The following is a 24,992-nucleotide window of genomic DNA, read 5'->3' on the forward strand; positions in this document are numbered from 1 at the left end:
ACAACATTTCTCGAACCTCCGAAATTAGTTGAAAATTTCTTTAAGTATTTCTAGATAATTCTTTTGATATTTATTTAAAAGTTCGTTATAATTAAAACTAAATTTTTTTAATTGCCAAGTTAATTGATTTGCAGAAAAACCTCTTGATATCAATTTTTGGCTTAAGAATTTACATCTATTTTTAAAATCAATATAATTACTACAAATCCTTGCATAACGAAGTAACTGTGAGAAAAACGTGGAATATGTGATATTTGAGTGTATATTACTTTCAGGGAATGGGAAACTAATCACTTCAAAATCAAAATCATCCGTTTTATTATACATTTTAAAACTTAATTTATTATTATCACAAATATTAATATTTAAATCTAAGAAATGATCTTCATGACCAGCGCCATGACTAGGCTCAAGAATAAGCTCTGATGGATATATATTTTTAGAAATACCAATGAAATCCTTACAATTTAAGACCAAAATATCATCTAAATATCTTTTATTATTGGACAAAGCATGTTTTAAATTAATTGGATTATTCTTATCCATCATATATTTTTATTCTAGTTGACTTAAAAACAAGTCAGCTATAAATAGGCTGGCATTCCCCCCCCATGGGAATTCCCACAATTTGCTTGTACAAATCACCCCCAAATCTTATATAAGTATTGTATAAAACAAATTCCAATAACTCAAAAATCATATCCAAGCTGTAACATCTCAAGTTAACTGTAGTATTAAAGCAATTTATCCATATAGCTTTTTTATTGTGCACTAGTATGATTAAAGATCAGGTAGTTAATGCTGCTCACATTAACACCTAGATAGCTAAGGCTATTAATTGTATTAAGGTACAGTAGGACATCAGCTATGTGAGTTACGAGATCTTGAAAGTTTGCCTCTGCGACTGTCATTGCTGTGTTGCATGTGCCTGTTGCAAGAATTGCCCCAGGAAGATATAAACTTAACGTATCAAAATGCACTAGAAATAAAAATGGTCCCAAAAGAGAACCTTGTGAGACTCAACAATCGACTTGGACTGGAACACCTGTAGTGTCATTAATAACTACCCACATTGATTTTCTATGCAAATATGACTGAATCATTGAAGACAGCTTTCCCGGATACCCAAATAATTAAGTCTATACAAAATCAATTCAAAATCAACCCTGTCAAAAGTCTTTTTACAATTGTTAAAAGTTGTTAACATAATGTTTACATTTTCAATTATGCTGTTAACCCATTGTAAATGTTCAATGTAGTACCAAAATATTAATTGAAACTTAAAATCAACTGAAACCACTGTCAACAAATGTGAAAGCAAAGATCTACAGAAATTACACTGAAAGATCTAGTCAAGCTTAAGACGAACAGCAGTTACCACAAACCAAACTAGGACAAACCATCCCTAAGCCTTCTAAATGCCAGACCGTTGTTTATGCTTTATTGGAAACAATTTTTGCCTCGATTAGTGCAATATTAAAAAAAAATTAACAAGAATAACAAAAAATAGAAAGAAAATCAACATGAAAAACTAAAATTACTGAAACTGACTGAAAAAAAAACATGCTGACTGTTTAATATATATTGATATCCATTCCTGGAAGTCTCAGAAATTTTGTATTTATTAACCTTAAAATATTTGAAATTTATTTTGTTTTCAGTAAAACACAAAGAACACTCTGGCCTTAGAGGGCTGAAAGAGCATCACTAATATTTCTATTTGTGGTCATCTCTGGTCCTTTTTGGTCTCAATTCAAGATTTACTGTAGTTCATCGCAACTTTCAAGGTTCGTTAATTCATTAGAAGTCATTACTATTTATTCTAAGCTTGAATGATAATTTGGCTTTGTTTCCACTCAACTTGGGTTCAATGGAGCTCATTACCTATCTTTGAATGACTTTTTTCTTGTGAATTTTTTACCAGGTTAAATTATGTACATTTTTATTATTATGGTTTTATTATTGGTTAAAGAATATTTATTGCTGTACCGTTTGTCTATATTTTAAATGTGTTTTTTTATTATCAGGGGTGTTTCCTACCAGATGGACAAAAGCCTGAGGTATCCCAGTGTATAAAAAAAGATAATAAGACTAATGTTAATAATTACAGAACTAATGCCATAATTTTTCTGTTGTAAAAGGTTTTAGAACAAATATTACGAAAAGAAGAATTTGAATTTATTTGGGTATATATTTTTTAAATCAGAAGACAGTTTGGAATTTGGTCCGGTCGTTTAATTTAAAAAGCATGGTTTAATTGAAAAAGCAATTATATCCCTTTCACTTAAAAATTAATGACTAATTGGATAACGTTAATCAAGAATTATGAATATTTTATGATTTAAAACAGCATCAATACTCTAAATCATTTTTTGTTTGTTTGATATAATGAATAATTGAGGAATCCTCGGAAAAGTACTGGATCGTATTTGCAAAACACTGAAGTTTAAGTTTTGGGTCATCTGTCTCAGCCTAATTCTCTGGATGATATTGGTTTGCCCCAGGGGTTTATTATGGACCATTACTATTTTTAATTTATATAAATGATCTTACTAATTGTTTATCCCATATGAATAGCCTAGCAGTTATGTTTGCGGATGATACAATAGTTTCTGTTGAAACTAAAATCCTTTCATTATTGGATTTTCATTATTTCATTGTTAGGAAATCTAAGCACGGAATTTATTAAGATTGGAAATGATGAGCTAGTTATTTCTGGGAGTAGAATAAGACGAGTTTGATAATTATTCTTGATGATTTTTATCTTTTAGTAGCCATTCTGATCATCTACATTTAAAACTATCCAAAATTTAAGTTGTTTACATTGAATAATTTATGCTTTTCCCTCTCGAATCAATAATTTTTTTATCATTCATTAAGTGAATCATACTTAAGATATTGACTATTATCTACTTAAATATTTCCTATTCATTTTAAACATCTCCAGATAAAACAAAATGAAGCTATTAGAATTCTTGGTACCTTCCTTAATTTCCCTAAATGGCTTGAAAGTCTTTCAGAAAGAGAAACTTTGTTCTTATTTCTTAATACACCAAGCCTTAGTCAACCTCAAGATTGGAAGTTCTGTCATTGGCATGATGATATTCAGTCTCCAGTGATTAATTTTACTATTCACATAGTGTTGCCACTCTCTCACACTGATTCGCTTATATTTCAGCTCGTTCAGGAACATATAGACCCCCTCGGTGAATTGTAAAAGAGCTATATTTTTAGTAAGATGTCAAATTCCTTTTACCGCAAATAGGCTTAAATCAAGAACAAATTAGGAATTCTGAATAGCCAATCTTTTTTAAAGAGAAGCTCATAGAATATATTATTCATCCTTGATAACAGGGACTTCTTATTCTATAACTATTTTGAAGCATAAAATCATGAATTTGCCACATTGGAGTAGCGTCCTTTGTCCTTTTCCTGTTCAAATTTGTATTTTTTTTAAGTTGTACTTGTTCTAATTTTTTTTAAGTTATATTTTTTACTTTAATTTTTGTATTATTATTTTTAATAACTATTCTAATACAGACAAATTTTCATGCATAGTAACTTTTGGTCTCCTCGCATTTTCATTAGTGAATAACAATTGGTGTCAGTATTTCAAACAGAATACTAATGAAAATACGTGACTTAAACTTGGTGAAACTGATTTGGAGGTCGAGCTAAGCCAAACTAGCGCAATGTCTAAAGTTTTGTAATTCACATCGTTTTAGTGTAAAATCAAAATAACTCAAATCAAATCAGTTTTCCATATCGAACCATCCGGCCTGTTATAAACTAGAATGTTTGGAACCACCTTTGGAACCTTCTGTATCAAGGGTTTTCTTTTTGTTTTAATTAATGAAATTAACGTCTAACTAATTCTAATTAAATTCTAATTAAGTCCACTGGATACCATCCAAACCGTTCTTCGACATATCTTCTCAAGGAAGAAGATTAGATTAATATTACTAACTGATGTGAAAACCTGGAAGATGATGCAATTGACAATGTAGCTGATGAATGAGAGGATGATAATAAAATTAATAATCCATAAATTGTGCGTTATGATACTTAGGAGATTAGTGGTAGGACACATAAAGGTCCTGTACCAGTAGATGGCATAAAGACGAATTTGTTTTCGACAGATTTAAAGCTTAGAATGTTTTGAAAAAACATACCAATTGTAAACGTTTAGGAACAGGTTGCCCTGAAAACATTTTATCAAACAAAATGTTTAGTATATTCTAGAAATGGTTGCAATTAACTTAAAACAAATTCATGGAAATTGGAAAAGGTGGCAGAGCTTAATATGAAATATGGTTCCGAAAATGGTCACCAAGAAAAACGAGTAAAAAATAATTTATTTACACAGACTTGATAATACAAAAATGGTAATAACACAAATTAATGAAGTTCAGTCATGTTCTTGAACATATTGAACTGCATAAAGTATCTCAAATTCATGTAGATGTTTTGTTTTCATGCACTGTACATACCTGCTAATACAGAAAAAAAGACTTCGACAATCTATAGTACTTTGGAAACCCAAACTACAAAACCAGAACAGCTCTTGCATTATATAGGACTTCAAAATTAAAGCTCAAGTTTTATGCATCTTTAGTGATCGTATGCCAGATAAATGCTGTTGTTTTTTGGTCTTTTTAATTGCACACATAAACACTACTTCATTTTATTTCATAGAATATGAAGCTTTAAAAGTTCATTAAAAGCTCAAAACATAGTTGAGCTATTTTTTATTTGCCGAAGTTCCTTTTGTAATCTCAGAATTTGGTTGAACTAAAAGCTTCTTCTAGCTGAAAAGCTTTGGGTCTTTCCACTGAGCTTACTTCCACTCTCGGAGAAATGATTCAACTGAAAAAAAAAGCTTAGAATAATTACTGAGTATTATTGCCAAAATGGGAATGAACGCACAAAATTCAAACCTTTCAAAAGAAAATCACCGTTCCTTTTCATATCTTGTTATGGTTTAATCGCCGTTATAAACATATGATGAATATAGCCCTCTGATATTTTTATTTTATGTTGATATTTTTCTTCTGATATGCAGGTTGATTGAAGTGTATAATTGTACATGCAATTAGCCGCATATCTTCAATTCAGCTTACAGATGACAAATGTCAGCTACTAAGGTTTTACACACCCCTCCAACCGAAGAAAATAAATTTACTGGGTTACACATAAAATAAATTCCTGGCCTGTGTAAGCATAAATTTCTTTAGCTGCTAACACAGGCTTTTCTTGTGGGCCACTTCTAATTCTTTTTAGAAATTGGAAATTCAAAACATGCAAAAAAGAACGTAAAATAAACTCAATGACTTACTTGGAAATACTTGTAAGAGCTTGGTGTCGTGGCCGTTATATACGCCCCCGTCCAAAAAATGAAACATGAAATTGGGTGTTTTTTATCTCGTCATATGAACAACATTTTTTTTAGGAGTTTTTGTTCAGGTTCAAAAAGCACAAGGCATTAAAGAATTATTTACTTTTTCTTCTTTGAATACTGATGAAGACTAATGATAATTCTTAGCATTATTCTCACTGTTCCTTGGGTCTAATCAAGTTCAATTTATATTCTGTGCATACATTCCTGATTTCTCGACTTAAAATATTGACATGAAGACTATGAACTTCCTTTGCCGTCCTTAATAGCTCTTTCTTACCATCATGAGCTGTACGAATATGACACCATTTGACAATATTCAGCTCAGCACCATTCAACTCAAGCTCACTGCTCAACCTCACAGACTTCACAAAATTCACCTCTAAAACAATAGGACAAATCCAAACTCAACTCCCAGACAACCAAACTTTAAACCAAGTGTAGGTTAAGCTGTACGGTCTAGGGCTGTCTGAAAATCATAGAAAGCATTTAAAAACAGTTTAAAAGAAAGTACAAGAATATTTCATATAGTTTGCTGATTAGTGAATCTTTTTAGAGAATAAAAGATAAAAATTACCCTGTGAAAGTTGAGTTGACAGTTGGCTGCATCGGTACAACAGAAGATGGATTTGAGTCAGCTAGCAGTAAACTGTTCAAGAGGCTTTGACAATCAGTAATATCTGGAAAATTTTGAAGTTATTGGCATTACAGACCAAGGCAAATATGCAAGGGGGAGGGTTCTAGACCTGAATCTTAGACGTCTTGTTTTTTTATCACTTTAAACAATCTTAGGGGATATTACATTCCTTTTGCTTATTTGGAAATCTCCTCTAACATGCCTATGTGCCTGAACAAGTTTGTATTTCTTAGAAGGGGAATTGAAATAATAATAATTAAACTGATATTTAAAGAATGTACTAATAACAGTTCAGTTACAGGTTCGCAACAATTTTTTTGAGTCGAAGCTTAGTAAAGGGCAAAGAACATGGAAAACATTGGACATCCAGAACTCAAGCGAACAACGTAAAGACATCGAAGCGTGGGATCTCTTGTGCGGTAGGATCACTAATAAGAGCAATAAGAAATACTTTTGTCATGGAAAATTCTAAGGTTTACGATTTGAAGTAAAAAATACTATCAGTACTACTGATAAAGATCGCCATGATTGAATTGAAAAGGCATAAAGGAGTGTGATCATACCCTTATCTACGGTTGTTGATTTGACTACAGTTAAGTTAACCGTAGTTCTGTCTGTGCTTCCGACAAGGTTACGGACATTGAAAGTTTTGTATCTTTGCTATTAAGACAAAGGTTGAATTGTCATACAAAGGTTGAATTGTCAGAAAAATTTCCCAGGTAAACTTAATTTGAGTACTTTTCAAAAAACCTGGTTACTTTTTTCAGAAATACCAAAACCCTTAGTTGGAATTCCCAATATCCTTAAGTGAGTGCGTGTTGACTCTACTCAGTGACCAGAGGTACTAAAAATCAGTTAGAGTTTCAATGCAAAACGACCAGAGATGCTATAGCTGTGGAGGGTTAATTCGTTTGAAGTTGACTGTAGTTCAACTAAACTTAAGATCGAAATCCGGCCGAATTCAGGGGTTAGCAGATGCTAGATGGCGTTGACATTCGCTCTTTCAATGGTCGGGCTAATTTTGCTTCTCGTTAGTTTCAACACCTATGTTAAGAAGGACAAATTCTAGAAGAAAGGTGGTGCCAATTTACGAAAATATTGGAGTGGGGCGCAAAATATTTTCCTTAGAATCCAGGGGGATTTTTTCGTTTATTTACAATGTAAACACCAAATAAGGAAATTTTTAAATGAAAACACGAGAAAAGGGTATTCTTCAAATCTAGTGGGGGAATTTAAGGAATCAAAATAACTCCTTCCCTCCATACACATTTGGTGCCGCTGAAGAAGAGGGAATTAATGTTAAGCTTTTTCTTTTAAACAGTAGCAACGACACCCCTGGAACTCCATAGACTTTTGCTAGTTCCTAAGAATTTCTTAGTACAAGACAAAAAGTAAGAAAAAAGAAACTAATTCTCTTTAAATGACTATCATGCTACAATTTTAATATTATATTCTGTAATCAAATAAAGAAAGTAAGTCATAATACAGATAGTAAGTCATAAGTGTTGTCGCAACGTTAAAGATCGAAAAATTTCAAAATTGAAACATCTGAAATCGAGTGCATTTGAAATATTTAAATCTAAGCCACGTTCAAAATTGGTTTCGTCATCGCTATGAAAGGCAACTCAAAATTTTTGGAAGATAATGAAGTGCGAATGGACCTTAAAGACTGCTTAGAGACATAAAATTAATATACAATGTTATCCCAAGTGTATCTTCAACTCGAATAATTTCTTTTTTATTCCCGTTTCTGTATAATTATTATGGTACTGACATAAGAAAAAACATGCTGCCCAGTTCTCTATAAAGTATGGAAAAGATTGCGCCAATTATCAAATTAATGTCTCCTCTGTGTCTTGGAAGATAATAACAAGGTTGTTACGTACAGATGTAGCATGTCGCAAAGAAACAACTTCTCAGGAGAAGGATACAATTGATGCTTTGTAATTTTTACAAACCATATTTTTTAGATATTTTATATAATTTTTGTAATTGTAATTTGTAATTTTGTAATACTATGAAATAAACTATATACAAAACGTCCGAGATTTCTTATAGTTGTGTCTTAATAAGCGTTTAATCCTCTAGACTTAAAATAAAATATCGCTAAATAAGAAGATAATATGCATCAAAGCTCAGGAATAGTAATGTTTTATAATTTTTGCTTACTCATATGGTAGAAAAGGAAGGGCTGTTGCAAATATATGCTATTGTAGAGAAATGGTCAGCATAATAAGCTATTTGGTCAAATAATACACATTATGTTACTACAAACACTCGTACACACATTATGTTGTGAGAAAACACTACAATGTGCTCCTTTCATTGTTTCAGGACTGTCGTTAGATGCAACATTGCTCTAAGATACAATTCAGGGTGTTTCAATGATGAGAATTTTCAACCTTACCAAAGGCTTACCACCAAAATTATAAGTAACTGGTTAGGTGGGATCAAAAAAATTTACCCTCCCCCCATTTGATATTTTGGCATGCACATTTGTTTTCGGTGTCTGGTCATATACTGAGATTACACAGAAGCTTAGTGGTGTAGCTTAAAAAAACTTTAATCACTGGTAAAAGTGAAAAGCTAATGCAGTCTTATAGAAACCATTTTACAAATTTAGGATTAAAAAAAAACAAAAAAAAAACAAGATCTATGGAACATATCAACAGAGAAAACAACCAAACAATCTATTCCTTTAATAAAGTTTAAGAAATGCCTTTTAGGCCGTAATTTAAAGAAAATCTCGTTGAAGTTGTTTTTTGGCGATTGGGTTTTGAGGATTATGTCAATTTTTAATGTGCTCAAAATTAGCCAATCGAGAAATATTTTTATTATACGTTACATAAAACTAATTAAGACAAGTTTAAACGTCAAATGATAGCTATTTTTTGAAATAGTTTGTATATAATCTGGCTATAGTATTACAGGGCTATGTACACTTTAAAACTCGGCTTGGAGTCTACTGTACTACATAAAAAGAAAACTTAAATTATGAGTTAAAATGAAAAGAAGCAAACTAACCTACCACTGATGGCCCTTGTTAACTATAGTCAGGCCACCATTGATTTATGCAAGTTACAACTTGATTGTAGTCTACATAAGGAAAATTAAGGTTAGCACTAACGTTTACTGTTTATTTGCGAATGACGTAAATACATTCTGAGACCATACTGGCTATGCATGACGTATGAAAACAAAGAAAGGGAATAAAAAATAAAAAGAGAAAAAACAAATAGGTGAAAAAACGAGGATTTTATCAGCCAGTAGCTAAATATGAAAAACAAGCAAATACTTCGACAAGGACCTCCGCCAAGTCGTCCTCAGTGCTCAAAGACAACCTGTCCGCATATCTAATGAAAACCAAAATTGTAGACAGGCGAAATCTGTTGCAAGGCAAAGGATACTTATTCAATCTAATTGGTAACTTCTCTTTCATTGATTTAAACTTGGTTTTTTGTTGGTTGAGTCAGTGTCTGTCTTCCTCTCGTGTAGTTCACTTATAAAGGTTAGATTTTGCTGGTGTTTTTTTTTCTTTGTTTTCTTTTAGCACTGAAGACGACTTGGCGGAGGTCCTTGTCGAAATATTTGCTTGTTTTTCATATTTAGCTACTGGCTGATAAAATCCTCGTTTTTTCACCTATTTGTTTTTTCTCTTTTCATTTTTATTCCCTTTCTTTGTTTTCATACGTTTATGAATGACACAGGTATTCTAAATTTAAGAATTTTGGACATGGCTTGGAGTATTCAAGGCATGGCTCCTGACAAGTAAAGCTCAAATTCAACTATTATTTGGAGTACCAAAGTTTGTTTTTGTATTTTAGGTAACTTTCCAAGCTCAGGTCTTTTTCTTGGATAAATGATTATCATCTATTTCAATACGATGTTCCCCACGAAGTTTTACTAGTCAATACATTGCAAGCTGTGCAGCGACTTTGGAAGAGACTCTTTTTAAAAAATTTCGTTGGGATTAGGGAGTTCAAGAGGAGATTAATCACCAGAATTGTTAAATGCTTTGTTCTTTTGGAGGTCATCCAATTTCCAGCCATCTTGGTAAGTTTTATAAATTGTCTGCTAACTCTCAGAACTTTTAGGCTTCTGAAAAATTATAGAGATACGTTTTACGAAATAATTTAAAGCTCTTAATCATGTCAACGTCCATTTGGCAGAATCTTTCTGGCAATAACATCTTAATTTGGTACATGGCACCAAAAATGTCATAATTTGGCCTCGTTTTCTAGATTTGAAACGAGGCCATAAAAAGGTAGAGTTATAATCTCTACGGTTGAAAATTCTTACCTGGAAGCTCACCAATCCTATTCTAGTAAAATCTCCCACCCAGACCCTTCCCCCCAGTAAAAGAGAACTAAAATACACGTTCTGAGAACAAAAACTATTGCATGAAAAAAAATGCTTAGCATAAGATTTGCCTTGACAACATCAGCGTAAGGTGGCATATTGCACCAGGAATTGAGACTTTCCGTCGTACACCATTGAATTTACCATGGTCAAAACAGGGCTAGAACAAAATCAAAACAAAATAAAACAGGACTAGCTCAAAATCAAAGCAAGTTAAAAACAGGGCCAGCTCAAAATCAAAACAAAAGAAAAACAGGGCCAGCTCAAAGTCAAAACAAAATAAAAACAGGGCCAGCTTAAATTCAAAACAAAAATGAAAACAGAGCCAGCTCAAAATCAAAACAAAATAAAAATTAGGCCAGCTGAAAATCAAAACAAAAACAGGGCAAGCTCAAAATAAACCGTCGGAATCACCATAGTTAAAAAGCTTTAATTAGGTATTTAGTTTTCCAAATTATGCAAAAAAGCCACTAAAGGATATTTTAGCATAGGTTTACACCACTGCTTCTCCTTTTTCTTATTTTTTTTTTTCACCAGCTCTAGGAAGTTGCTGGAATATCATGGAGACATAATTAAAGAAAAAAATTTGTCATCTTCATTTTATGCAAGTTCTATAGATGTATGTTGCATAGGGCCGCAATGCAATAAAAAAGGATTGATTTAAGTTTCAATTTCTCTCTCTGCTTCTATCACAAAAAGATTTTATTTGGCTGTTTTATAAATCAAATGATAGCATGTTCCATGAGAGATACTTCATGTACCTTAGAAAAGAAGGGAATTATTCCTTTTAGACTCCCATATAGAAATGCCTTTTATTATTATGTAGTTTCCTATTTATTAAATCAATGATCTAATCTTTAAGGGACACTCCATAAATCTTAGTAAAAAAGAACAAGTACCTTCAGATTCCCATATACTAATAACTTTTCCAATTGATCCTGGTCTAGTTATAGCCCTTGGTAAAGTAGACCTCAAAACAGCCCCGAAACCGTAATGATTTTTTGACAATAATGCGATTGGATTACCAATCGAATTTCCAGATGACTTCGACGTTGCATTAGAACTATTGTTCGTTGTAGCAATTGAATACATACTACCAGACTCCGAAAAAGCGTTATGTTGTACCAAAATAATTGATGATTTATTCTCTGTTCGATATACATTTTTTTCTAAAAATAGAATATTTGTGTGAGTTAAAAAAAATAGTTTCAAAACTATACTGTTGTAAAAAATTTCTCCTGCTAACTCCATTTCGTGTATAAACTAAATCCTAGAATGATTATTATTTTTTTCTTATTGTTTAATTAAAGAGTGACGCTTATTGGTACTCAATTTGTGGATTCTTTCACTTGTATCTAGTGTGTTAGTTTCCATAAGATGGCGATGCAGCTTTAACAAAGAAAATTCTAAGATAAGACATCAGCGGTTAATTAAGATAATACACCATACAAAATCTTATAAATAAAAAACCAGGTTGTGAATTACTTTTTAGATTGATATTTCCATGAAGTGATAGAAATTTTGGTTGAGTCTTGGTCAATATAAATTTTCTCTAATATTATTACTAAAAACATAAAAATAATTATTACTAAATTATTAATAAATTATTAGTAAAAAACGTTTACTAAAAACATCTTTATTATATTTTCGTTTTAAAAACCACTACTTGGTGGTATTAAGAAAATGTTATGTCTAATAATAACTCTTCATGAATTAAATCATAATTTTAAGAAAAATATAACACTCGTAATTTGTAACTACAGATGCTGCACCGTCACTCTCTTTCTTTTATTCTGTTCTTTGCTATACAGTTGCCATATGTGAATATCTGACAAGAATGTTTATATATCATACTAGCTGTTGGGGTGGCGCTTCGCGCCACCCCAACACCTAGTTGGTGGGGGCGCTTCGCCCCCCCCCCCCCAAGCCCCCCCCGCGCGTGTAATATGTGATACAATTTGCATTCTAACTAAAACGAAATTTATTTCAAAAAAGAAAAAGTTCGATAAGATTAGTAATAAGGATAACAGATTAAATTTACCTATTAATTTTACTTGTAAGCAGATTGAAGATATTAATTTACCAGAAATTTTAAATCAGAGGCATGTGAAACAGGCCCTTCCTAGTAATTTAAATTATAATGATAGTCTAGTTTTAACTTATAAATTTTCAAAAACTATTGGGCAAATTATTTTTAATTATAATTAAATACTAAAAAAAGTAGATAGCGATATAAATTGGAAACCGGTTTGTAATTGTAAGCAACTTGGCCCATTTGTAAATCCTACTTACAAACATGTTATAACAGGGGACTTGTCAATAATAAAGCAAGATGATCTTCAAATTATAATGAATAAAGGGGCTAATTTCCGTCTTTCTCATCATCTGAAACCATCGAGTGTTCTTGATGGCTTGGAAAATGATTTTGATTTATTTATTGATAAGTGGTGTAAGAAAGAGAATAAAAATAAAGAGAGTTTTCAAAGTTGGAAGAATTTAATTATTAGTAGAGTAAGAAATAAAATATATTCCAACTTAAAAAATAGTAACACTAAATCATTATTTTATAATGCGAAGATTAAACAAGCAATTGCTAATCTAAAGAATGAATTTGTAATTGTGCCAGTGGATAAAGCTAATAATAATTTTGCCATAATTTGTCAGAAGCTGTATTGTGATATCTTAAAAAGGGAGTTATGCACAACTAATGTTTATGAAAAGGTAAATATAGAGGATGAGAATTTAATTGAAAAGACTGAAGAAATACTTTTTAAAAATTTTAATATTAAAATAAATGACAATGATAAAAAGTTCCCTTTCCTCTATTGGACTGTAAAAATACATAAGAATCCCCCTAAACCACGGTTTATGGCTGGAGCAGCTAAATGTCCAACCCGCATTACTGCTACTGACCTCTCTTTAGTTTTAAAGGAAATTGTAAATAAACTTAAAACCTATTGTTCTGGTATTAGAAAATTTTCGAATTTTAATCCATATTGGAGTGTTAATAATTCACTGCAGGTGATAGATTCTTTAACAATGGTTTCAGCTAAAAGAATTGAGTCTTTCGATTTTGCGACAATGTATACTAATTTATCACTTAATTTAGTGTTTGATAATTTAAAAACTGTTATAAAGAAATCTTTCCTCTTATCTAGTAAAAGGTTCTTAAAAATAGACAGTTATAATAAAAAAGCCATATGGACAAACTGCTTTAATACTACAGTTAACTTGAGATGTTACAGCTTGGATATGATTTTTGAGTTATTGGAATTTGTTTTATACAATACTTATATAAGATTTGGGGGTGATTTGTACAAGCAAATTATAGGAATTCCCATGGGGGGGAATGCCAGCCCATTTATAGCTGATTTGTTTTTAAGTCAACTAGAATATAAATATATGATGGATAAGAATAATCCAATTAATTTAAAACATGCTTTGTCAAATAATAAAAGATATTTAGATGATATTTTGGTCTTAAATTGTAAAGATTTCATTGATATTTCTAAAAATATATATCCATCAGAGCTTATTCTTGAGCCTAGTCATGGCGCTGGTCATGAAGATCATTTCTTAGATTTAAATATTAATATTTGTGATAATAATAAATTAAGTTTTAAAATGTATAATAAAACGGATGATTTTGATTTTGAAGTGATTAGTTTCCCATTCCCTGAAAGTAATATACACTCAAATATCACGTATTCAGCGTTTTTCTCACAGTTACTTCGTTATGCAAGGATTTGTAGTAATTATATTGATTTTAAAAATAGATGTAAAATCTTAAGCCAAAAATTGATATCAAGAGGTTTTTCTGCAAATAAATTAACTTGGCAATTTAAAAAATTTAGTTTTCATTATAACGAACTTTTTAATAAATATCAAAAGAATTATCTAGAAATACTTAAAGAAATTTTTAACTAATTTCGGAGGTTCGAGAAATGTTGTCACAGCTCCATTTATTTTGAATTGTGTTTCTAATTGAGCGGATTTTTTTGTAAAAATTAGCCACATGGTAAAGATGAATTCTATAATTGTTTAGTTCATTCAGGTTTTTTGCAATGTGTTAATATTTGTGATTTGGTAAAATTTATAATATTTAGTTTACCTATTGTTGCTAAAGGGAGGGATATATTAACAGGATAAGCTTGTTTTGGTTTTACTTGGTTGTTTTACATTTGCTGTTTTTTTTTCATAGGCATGTATTTTCGGGGTGATACCTGACGCGGGGATGCCATGGATATTCTGTGGTAGCCACAACACTGTGCTGGGTAGAGAATTTAGAGTGGCGAAACCCTATATAGGCCAGTGTATTCTCCTGATGAGCCCTTATGTTGGGTGTTGCCTCTGAATTATTTGTCTATACTATTTTTTCTATTGTTCGGTAAATGAAGACTTATACTTATTGACGACATGACTGCCTGTCCATGGATTATTCTTTATGGTTGATTGTGTGTGGCTATGCTGTTTGACCTATGTGATTGTATGGATGAGTAGGGTTAAGGCCTCATTCAAGTGCTGGTCTATATTAATCACTAATTTAGGAAAACAGTCTTCCTTTTCTCCTTCTGTCTCTTTTTTTTTTTTTTTTTTTTTTTTTTTTTTTTTTTTTTTTTTTGTGTTTGTGCTGTAGCATTGGTGATTTCTCTTTTCATGATATATACATATATATATATATATATATATATATATATATATATATATATATATATATATATATATATACATATATATATATATATATATATATATATATATATATATATATATATATATATATATATATATATATATATATATATATGTTTTTAACTACGTAAAACTTGCGAATATACAACATTCTTTGCTGTCCCATAGTCTGTGCATAGAAATAGATTGTCAGGTTTACCGACTCTTGAACATACAACATATAATGGTCCATGGGAAAACAATCCGTATTCAGATCTATACCTCATGATTCTAATGATTGCCCTTGAGCTTTGTTGATGGTGATTGCTAATCGACCATTCCCGGTGTCGCCGTCGTCATTTATATATCCCCCTGCGCCCCCCGGCGTCCCCGTTGTAGTTGTGTCCTTGTGTCCCGGTCGTCATTTGTGTCCCGGTGTCCCAGTCTGTGATTTCTCTTTGAATGTCCCGGGCATCATTTATATTCCTTGTGTCCCGGTCGTCATTTGTGTCCCGGTCTGTATATACATTCGTTTTTGAATTGGTCTTTTTTTTAGTTTTTAGTTTTTTACCTTTTTTTAGTTTTTTAGTTATACCTCATGATTCTAATGATTGCCCTTGAGCTTTGTTGATGGTGATTGCTAATCGAACATTCCCTGTGTCTCCGTCGTTATTTATATATCCCCCTGTGCCCCCCGGCGTCTCCGTTGTAGTTGTGTCCCTGTGTCCCGGTCGTCATTTATATTCCCTGTGTTCCAGTCGTCATTTGTATCCCGGTGTCCCGGTCTGTATGTACATTCGTTTTTGAAATGGTATATGATGAAATAAATTTTTGTATTTTCCCCTTTTGTTCTTTTTAGTTTTTTTTGGTTTTTACTTTTTTTTAGTTTTTTTTTCTTTTTTCTTTTTAGTTTTTTCTTATTTACATTTTTTTGTTTTTCTCCTTTATTTTTCTTTTTTTTCCTTTTTTTCTTTTTTAGTTTTTTTTTTAGTTTTTTTAGCTTGTTTATTTTTTTTATTAGTTTTTATTTTTTTTTCTTTTTAGTTTTTTTGTAGTTTTTACCTTTTTTTTTAGTTTTTTTAGTTTTTTTTTACTTATGTCCTGGTCGTCATTTATACTCCCTGTGTCCCGGTGCTTTGTTGATGGTGATTGCTAATCACCATCAACATTCCTTGTGTCCCGGTCGCTTTCTCTTTGAGTGTCGCGGTCGTCATTTATATTCCCTATGTGCCGGTGTCCCGGTCGTCATTTGTGTCCCTATGTCCCACCTGTGATATATATATATATATATATATATATATATATATATATATATATATATATATATATATATATATATATATATATATATATATATATATGTTTTTAACTACGTAAAACTTGCGAATATACAACATTCTTTGCTGTCCCATAGTCTGTGCATAGAAATAGATTGTCAGGTTTACCGACTCTTGAACATGCAACATATAATGGTCCATGGGAAAACAATCCGTATTCAGATCTATACCTCATGATTCTAATGATTGCCCTTGAGCTTTGTTGATGGTGATTGCTAATCGACCATTCCCGGTGTCGCCGTCGTCATTTATATATCCCCCTGTGCCCCCCGGCGTCCCCGTTGTAGTTGTGTCCTTGTGTCCCGGTCGTCATTTGTGTCCCGGTGTCCCAGTCTGTGATTTCTCTTTGAGTGTCCCGGGCATCATTTATATTCCTTGTGTCCCGGTCGTCATTTGTGTCCCGGTCTGTATATACATTCGTTTTTGAATTGGTCTTTTTTTTAGTTTTTAATTTTTTACCTTTTTTTAGTTTTTTTAGTTATACCTCATGATTCTAATGATTGCCCTTGAGCTTTTTTGATGGTGATTGCTAATAGAACATTCCCTGTGTCTCCGTCGTCATTTATATATCCCCCTGTGCCCCCCGGCGTCTCCGTTGTAGTTGTGTCCCTGTGTCCCGGTCGTCATTTATATTCCCTGTGTCCCGGTCGTCATTTGTATCCCGGTGTCCCGGTCTGTATATACATTCGTTTTTGAAATGGTATATGATGAAATAAATTTTTGTATTTTCCCCTTTTGTTCTTTTTAGTATTTTTTTGGTTTTTACTTTTTTTTAGTTTTTTTTCTTTTTTCTTTTTAGTTTTTTCTTATTTATATTTTTTTTTGTTTTTCTCCTTTATTTTTCTTTTTTTTCCTTTTTTTCTTTTTTAGTTTTTTTTTTAGTTTTTTTAGCTTGTTTAGTTTTTTTATTAGTTTTTTTTTTCTTTTTAGTTTTTTTTAGTTTTTACCTTTTTTTTAGTTTTTTTAGTTTTTTTTTTACTTATGTCCTGGTCGTCATTTATACTCCCTGTGTCCCGGTGCTTTGTTGATGGTGATTGCTAATCACCATCAACATTCCTTGTGTCCCGGTCACTTTCTCTTTGAGTATCGCGGTCGTCATTTATATTCCCTATGTGCCGGTGTCCCGGTCGTCATTTGTGTCCCGATGTCCCGGTCTGCAATTTCGTCAGTCGGAAACATGACGTCAGTCGATACACAAACATGACGTCACTCGACAGCCACACACACACACAAAGACAACTTATTTTTATATATATAGAAGATAAAACATATTCGAAAATGTTCCTGCTTCTCTGATCTTATGAGAATCGAATACGAGTCTGTAAACTGCTAAAAAAATAAAAAAAAATTCGTAAGTAATATGTAAGCAAATCTAAAACAAATCTAGACAATAAACAAAATATCTAGGACAAAATATACAAATAAATTTAGCAATTTCTAAGAAATGACTGAACAAAAATCAATTACCAAGGGCGAGCTACACACACACACACACGCACACACGCAAATTAATAGATTAACAATAGACAACATCATAATTGACAATTTTCTTTTTTTTATAAAGATCGTAACATTAATTTCTGAAAAAGAAATCAGAAAAGGAAAATATATTTGCCTATTTAACTTTTAAGCCATGAAAAAAAAAACAAAAAAAAAGTCAGATCATCATATGTGGTTCGTAATCTGGAGCCTTCTGTTCGGAATAATCTGCCGGCTAGCATTTAATATCTAAGCATCTAATATCTTAGCATCTAAGTTCGAACTAATATTTTTTGAAGGGCGGGAGGTTTTTGATGTTTTTTTTCGCAGTTTTTTGGGGTGAGGTGGGGGCTGAAACCAGTAAATAGCATTTAATAGGACTAGTTTGTTGTATTTGTTTATGTGTATGTGTTGGTGTTTTTTATTTATAAGATAGGCAAAATGGATAATCTTGAGTTTGAATTTGCAGCGCGAGTCCTCAGGACTTTCATTTTAGTGCAATAATTTATTAATGGTATATTTTTTATTTATATTTATATTGTAGATAAAAATAAAACATACCTATTACTAAGGATATGTTTTATGTCAAAGTTCCATGATACATCTTAGGGACTTTTTTTCAAGGAGATTTTCTAAATCAAGAGAAATCAAAAGAAAATGCTATCCTAGCGATAGAGACGAAATATTTTAAATCTTTTAATAAAAAGTCAAATATATAAAAAAGCAGAGGATTTGCTAAAAGTAAAAATATATTGTCATTCAGGCTTAACGGTCCTGTTGGAATATATTTAATTTGCAAAACCAGAAAATAGATTCTAGGTCGCTTTTAGTAAAATTTCCAACGTTTCTTTTACCAATATGCCAATTACTCCTTAAAATATTTACCTAAGAGTTGTTTTTCTTATTGCATCAGTGATTATTTAAAAAACTCCTTCCTAAATTCCCAAAAATCTGTTTATTGACAGGAGAAGTATTTGAAGATCTTCAAACTATTTTTAAGGTTTTTCAACCTTAATAACAACCTTAAAAGGACTACAATAACAGCCCCTGCTAGGTACTATAAGCATTTTAGGGGCTATATATTTTTTTATCTGCCATTCTAGGCTGAAGATAACAACAGATAATTAATGATCATTAATGATAATTAAGTTCTGGAACACACACCCTTAGTCAATCCAATTTGTTTTTCTAACTGTCTCCAAGTATTTCTCTCTTGCTTGTCAAACTACAGGAGACAAGATAATCACTGACAATGCTGAGGTAACCAGAACATTTCAATTTTACCAAGAGAATTGGGAAGACTTTTTGTAGATAGTTGATTAAATTACAAAAAAATAAGGGACAAAATTTTCTCAGTGTCTCAACTGCTCTTAACTTTGGACATTTTTAGAAAGAAAGCGATAAAAGAAAAACTGTTTATTCATTTTTTATTATACATCTTACGAAGTCAACGTTGCTGCATTGATTGTGATTTATTCTTGCGTCAAACACCCCCCCCCCCTCCACAAAAAAATAAAATAAAAAATAAAAGATAAAGAGAAGGAGTCCATTAAAAAAAAAAAAAAAACTGTCTCGCATGCTTACCAATGGTCGGCGTTGCGCAGGTACCGATCTCTTGATTCACTGCCTTTGGCCGGGAGTAAAATGCATGGTTGGGGGCAAATCATCCGAAGCTTCCCGTATATTCCCCCCAGAATTTTCTAGGTACCCATTTGGAGCTGGGTCAACTCTGGCTGAGCTAATAGAGGCAAACTATTGACTCCCGTTCCAAAGCTAATAACCAGCAACACCAGGAATCGAATCCCCGTTCTCAGGATTTCAAGTCCAGTGCGCTAACCACTCAGCTAGGACGGATATGTCTGTATTTTAAAAGCTCAATCTTCAATATGCTTGGATGAAAAATATGAAGTTAAAATTTAAGCTTTAGACCTTATAATTGAAATTAGTATAAATGTATGGAACTGTATTTTCATCCAGTGAATAACAAAAACAAAGTAGATATTTCAGCAAAGACCTCCCTTAAACCACCAACAGTACTAAAAAAATATATAGAGTCTACTATAAAAACAACACAATCAAATATAATCTTTGAAATAAACAGTAAAAGAGAATCTACTTCATGGTATGAAAGCGAAGAAGTGACTGAAAAAATAAAAACAAATCAAACAAACGATTTCAAAATTAATTTGCGTATAAATTCCACCCATGGCTGCAGATGAAGCCCATCATTAGAATCGATTTGTATTAGCACGACTTATTGATCCTTTTTATAATGAGAATAAACGTTTACTGAATCTCTATTTATTAGATTGTGACAAGAAAGGGCTGAAAGAAAAATTTCCGCAGTATATCATGGTTGCAATTATCGCAAAACCAAAGTAGAAAGCAAAGGTTCTCACAATTTTCTATTTAAGAACATTAGTTCATTAGATAACCTTCAAAGACAGGTTTTAGTCCCTTTTGACATAATTCTCAGTCCCTGAGACAAAAGTCTAAGGAGCTATGGATGGGAATCAGGTTTAACTTGAAAGAGGGCTATTTTAATCATATACGGTGCCCGATTTCATATAAATTTTTATAGTTTTCTTAAACTTCAGAGGGCAAAAATTACATGCTATTCATAAATTGTTTCATTTACACAAACCTAGGGAAAACTTTGACTAAGCAGAGATTTTATAAGATTTTATTACCTTCCTTTGTAGAATTTCTGTAATTTAGTATTCAGAATCAAGTGCCCCTTCCACATTCCTCTTTCTCGAAAGAGACGAAAACTAGTCTTTGAAAATTATCTAAGGTGCTAATATTCTGAATTAGAAAATGGCGAGAATCTTCGCTTTCCAATTTGGTTCCGATTTTGCTTGTTGATAAATAGAAACTGTGGTCGCATCAAAAGCATATTAAACATATTAAAATTGAAATACATCTTCTCTAGAATATGGTAAGCTTTTATATGGGCTATATATTGTAAGACAATGTTTTAAAAACACCTTCCCAAGAATTGACGCATAAGAAAAAATTGCAAACTGAAAGAAAATACATTTTGATGTGATTGGCAGCCACAGAAATTTTCCAAGACGCAGTATGTGAAAAGTTTTTGAGTGAGACGAGTAAAGGTTGGGGAAAAGCTCTAATCATAAGAGCGTCAGTTTTAATTAGGACGTTGCAGTCTTTGGCAATTTTAAACAATTTTGTGTTTACGGTAGGTGGAGGGTAATCAATAATAGCAAGATACTAACTAGCAATATATTACTAAGTAGCATGATACTAATTATCAAGAACATAATCAGCGACAAGAAAGCGTTGCTGTATGTGCGATAGTACTTGAGCTTTATAAGAGGTTTGCAAAAAAGTGACCCATTTTTACTGGAATATGTAGATGGCGGCTGGAAAAATATTGGCTAGTGGTGCTGATGTGACCTCGGTGAGCGGTAAAGCATGATCCAATGCTTTGCTACCTTCGTTAGGACTCTCTGGGTCTAAAGTACAGGGAAATGGCTTACTATTTTCGATACTCACAAAATGTAAATGTACAAAAACAATTGATATATCGATTGCTAATTTTGGTGCTTTGGAAAATTAATAAAGTAATACTGATGATATACCATAATCTAATAAAAAACAATTATTCAATAAAAAAAAAAGTCTAGTCGAGTGAAAGTAAAGAGCGTATTATAATCTAAGCGAACTATTCCCTTCTCAAGCCCCCATTTTTTATACTGCCCCTTTTCAATCCTCGCTCTTTACGCTAAAGTTAGACTTTTTGTCACAAATGTGTAAGGAAGACTGCTGAAACCCAGGAGGTGTTGAGTTTGATTGAGAAATATTTTTCAAGAACTGTTAAGACTTTAGCTTAAAGAGCAAGGCTGAAGAAGGGGCAGCCCCCTTCATATACAGAAGAATTTTGTTCGTTTTAAGTTTTACTGTTGTTCCATGCCTTAAGTTCAAAAGCTTTTTGTGCTCCAATCCCGTCAAGATCACACATTGTTTGAGGGAGTTTTATTCCTGTTTCTAAAATAATGCTATTTTCTTATGTACCATTAGCAATAATGACCAACTTATAAAATAGAATACAACTTGCATATTTAAAATTCGCATGAATAATAGATTTTGGCGTTGCATATATTGTAATCAAAACTTCGTTGTTTAGACTTTTGGTTTCTATTGCGAAGGGTCTTTTTTGACTAATAGTTTGTTACTGCGAGCTTCTTGATACAAGACTCTATTGAGTGTGAGTTACTATTTCATCAGTCATCTCTCGCTTTTTACATTCAAGTGGGTTTGATATATCAAACTTGATTATAGGGTTATCGCATTCACGATGTTAAGGCAAGTTCTTCGAAGACTTTTCGTTTTTATGAGGATGTTCCCTACGGTCGTCGGCACGAGTGTCTGAAGGCCAATTTTTTTTAGGGAAACAAAAAGACATGTAAAAACGTATATAAAGAGAAAAGTAGGGAATATTTTCGTTTTAATCTCGGTAAAAACAAAGCACCTGCCCCCCTAATAAATTTACCGTTCACGCTCAGATGCTCCCCCTTCTCTTCACCTTATGTGCTAGTAAGCAAGTAAATGTAATTTATTGTGTTACACAAAAAAGATTGTCTCCTCTTTATAAATAATTCCTGAGAAGACATTGGCTAATTATGACAAAACGAAAGGACCGCAAAGAAGAGACAAATGAGAACAAAATCAGCAATTGAAAAAAAAACAACAAAAAGGACTATACAAATACTTTAGTTAGGGTCTCCAAACGTCTTTAGTGCAAATAAAAAAAAAATAGAAATACAAATCCAAAGTATAACATAAAAAACAAACCTTAAAACAAACACTGAAACTAAAATGGGAAAGATATTTTCAACCAATTATGAAAGAGTAACTCGTTTTTTTACTGGTTGTTTTTATCCTTTTTTTCTTTCTTCTTTACTATTCTTTCGTTTTGTCTTTGTTAAAAGGGATGATATCACCCGGAAGCGCCCATGTATAAGGCGTAATTATTTTGAAGGAATCAAAAGTTGATTCAAATAAACCTCTGATATTAAGGTGTGTAGTTTTAAAGGTATTTTAAGAATGTCTTACCACACTTTCAATCAATAGAATGATCGGTGAGGTTTTAACTGATATCTTGTACCTCATTTAAATGCCGTGTAGACTGCTAATAGCATACGAGCTGTTTTGTGTCATTGTGACTATTTGACTTTTTTTTGAAACTTGAGATCAGTGGACGAATTCTTTAGTTGAGTGACTCTTACCTTTATTTTTGCTGCTTTTCTTGTGAAGCATACAGCCAGGTAAGAAAAAGCAAATAGCTAGGGTTAATATGCTAAGTCCAATGGTAATTCCAAGTCCAACACCGATGATTAAAAGAAACCTAAAATTAATGGTCGAAGTAAAATACCACATTTGGTTTTGAGAGACTCGGAAGAGTTAAGTGCAAAAGACCAGATTTTGGTAACAAATGAATTGACAGTCTTTATGAGTTTCTGAAGAATCCAAAATAGTTATGAATATTTTTATTGTCGAGATTACGATTAAACTGCATAGTTAAATTAGATATGTATTTGAAAAGAGGAAATAGTGATTGATACTACGGTCAGTTCTTATTCTATATTCAACTAAACATGGGCAGTGGGATTAAAACAGTAAGTAGAAGATGTGGTATATCGTCGTATAATGTAGTGTTATCATCATTTTTTATGGTTTGTCTCATTGAAGCTAAGCTTGTCACACATCAAAAAGGCTTATATCTTGATTTTAAGTTCAGTTTTTTGAGCTTATATAAGCTACAAGTCATTGGTTAAAAGTTTGTATGTAAACGTGAGTTAAGTTAACCGTCCATTAAGTTGGTCTACGGAAAATTGATTTAGGTTACTAGAGGCATATTAAAAATGAGCTAACTTAGAAGCTCGAAATAGATTAGGATAGAAGAAGAGGATTTACTTATGTCTCGACCTCATCGCGGCTTAAAGCTATAATGGTTTTGTAGTAGTGGCTTTGTGTGACTCGCTTTCCGTTGGGACTCGTGGTCACATAGTTGAAAACACTTTATGTATTTATTTTGGTAATTTTTCAGTCTGGTTCTACTCGTTGAGTAAGTATCACTTTATTAAAAAGTCTTGAGTTTACAAAAACCCAACAATAATCACTGAGGGAAAAAAGAATAATTAACAAGAACAAATTAATTTAGAGCTTTAAGAATTTAAACTGTAGTAAGTAGATTTTACCATCATTGCGTAGAAGTTATTTTATACATGTTTAGCATACACATTTTCCACTTGCGTGGACCACATTACATAGGTAGATAGTGTTAGAAATACTTTTTTCTCCTTTAGGACGTTTTCAAAGCGTTACCTTATCCATTTTTGTCCAATCAGTTCTTTATTTTCTCTGGGAACCTTTCTTTTCCAAGTATTTTTCACGCTGTAATGAGTAGCAGTCACAAGTTTATTCAATATATTTTGAGCTCAAACCCATTGGCTCCAAAAGGCTATTGTCAGATTTTATCTTGGCTATTATTTCTTCCAGTCAAGAATGTAAATCTTTTGTTTGTGACGGATTTTCGATCAATCTAATGAATTCTAGTTTAGGTGTCTATAATAAGATACACCTTTCGAAGAGCGTGAAATGACTCAAGCACATCTTTTCCGTTCCGGCGTCTGGTCATTAGCTGAGTGAACTAGAAATTTCAAAGGAAGAATTAACTCTAAGCAGCAGGAACTGCGTGAATTGCAAAATAGTGCTTTCAATTTTGAAAAGTAAAAGAAAAAAACAAGAAAAACGGAGAGATAAACATAAAATGATTCGTATTCGAAACATAAATCGAAAAGTAAATGAAGAAAACAGGAAAAACGGAAAAATAAACATAAATCGATTCCCTTTTACCTTATATGTCTTGGAAATTGATTATTTTTATTTCTTTCAACGAAGACGTCTTTCGAAATTTTTAAAGCAAAAATATATTTTTGAAATACGGTAATATTTCGAATGACAGGATAACATTTGAATTGACAAAAGTGGTAAATAGGTCTAGCTTCCCTATTGTTTGTTGGAATCGTCTTTCGTAATAACAACAATATTTTAGTACCGTTACTTAATATATCTAAAAATTTACTTTCCT

At 32.0% G+C, this 24,992-nt stretch overlaps 1 long non-coding RNA gene across 1 annotated transcript; it reads left to right on the forward strand.

Moving 5' to 3' along the window:
* Positions 1 to 1,679: 1,679 nt before the first annotated feature.
* On the forward strand, positions 1,680 to 23,332 carry LOC136041614 (uncharacterized). The gene is made up of 3 exons (XR_010621068.1): positions 1,680 to 1,787; positions 9,857 to 10,085; positions 23,156 to 23,332. It is a non-coding gene; the product is annotated as an uncharacterized LOC136041614 (long non-coding RNA).
* Positions 23,333 to 24,992: the final 1,660 nt, after the last annotated feature.

This window comes from Artemia franciscana, unplaced genomic scaffold (genome assembly GCF_032884065.1).
Source record: "Artemia franciscana unplaced genomic scaffold, ASM3288406v1 PGA_scaffold_302, whole genome shotgun sequence".
In the NCBI taxonomy this organism is placed as follows: domain Eukaryota; kingdom Metazoa; phylum Arthropoda; class Branchiopoda; order Anostraca; family Artemiidae; genus Artemia; species Artemia franciscana.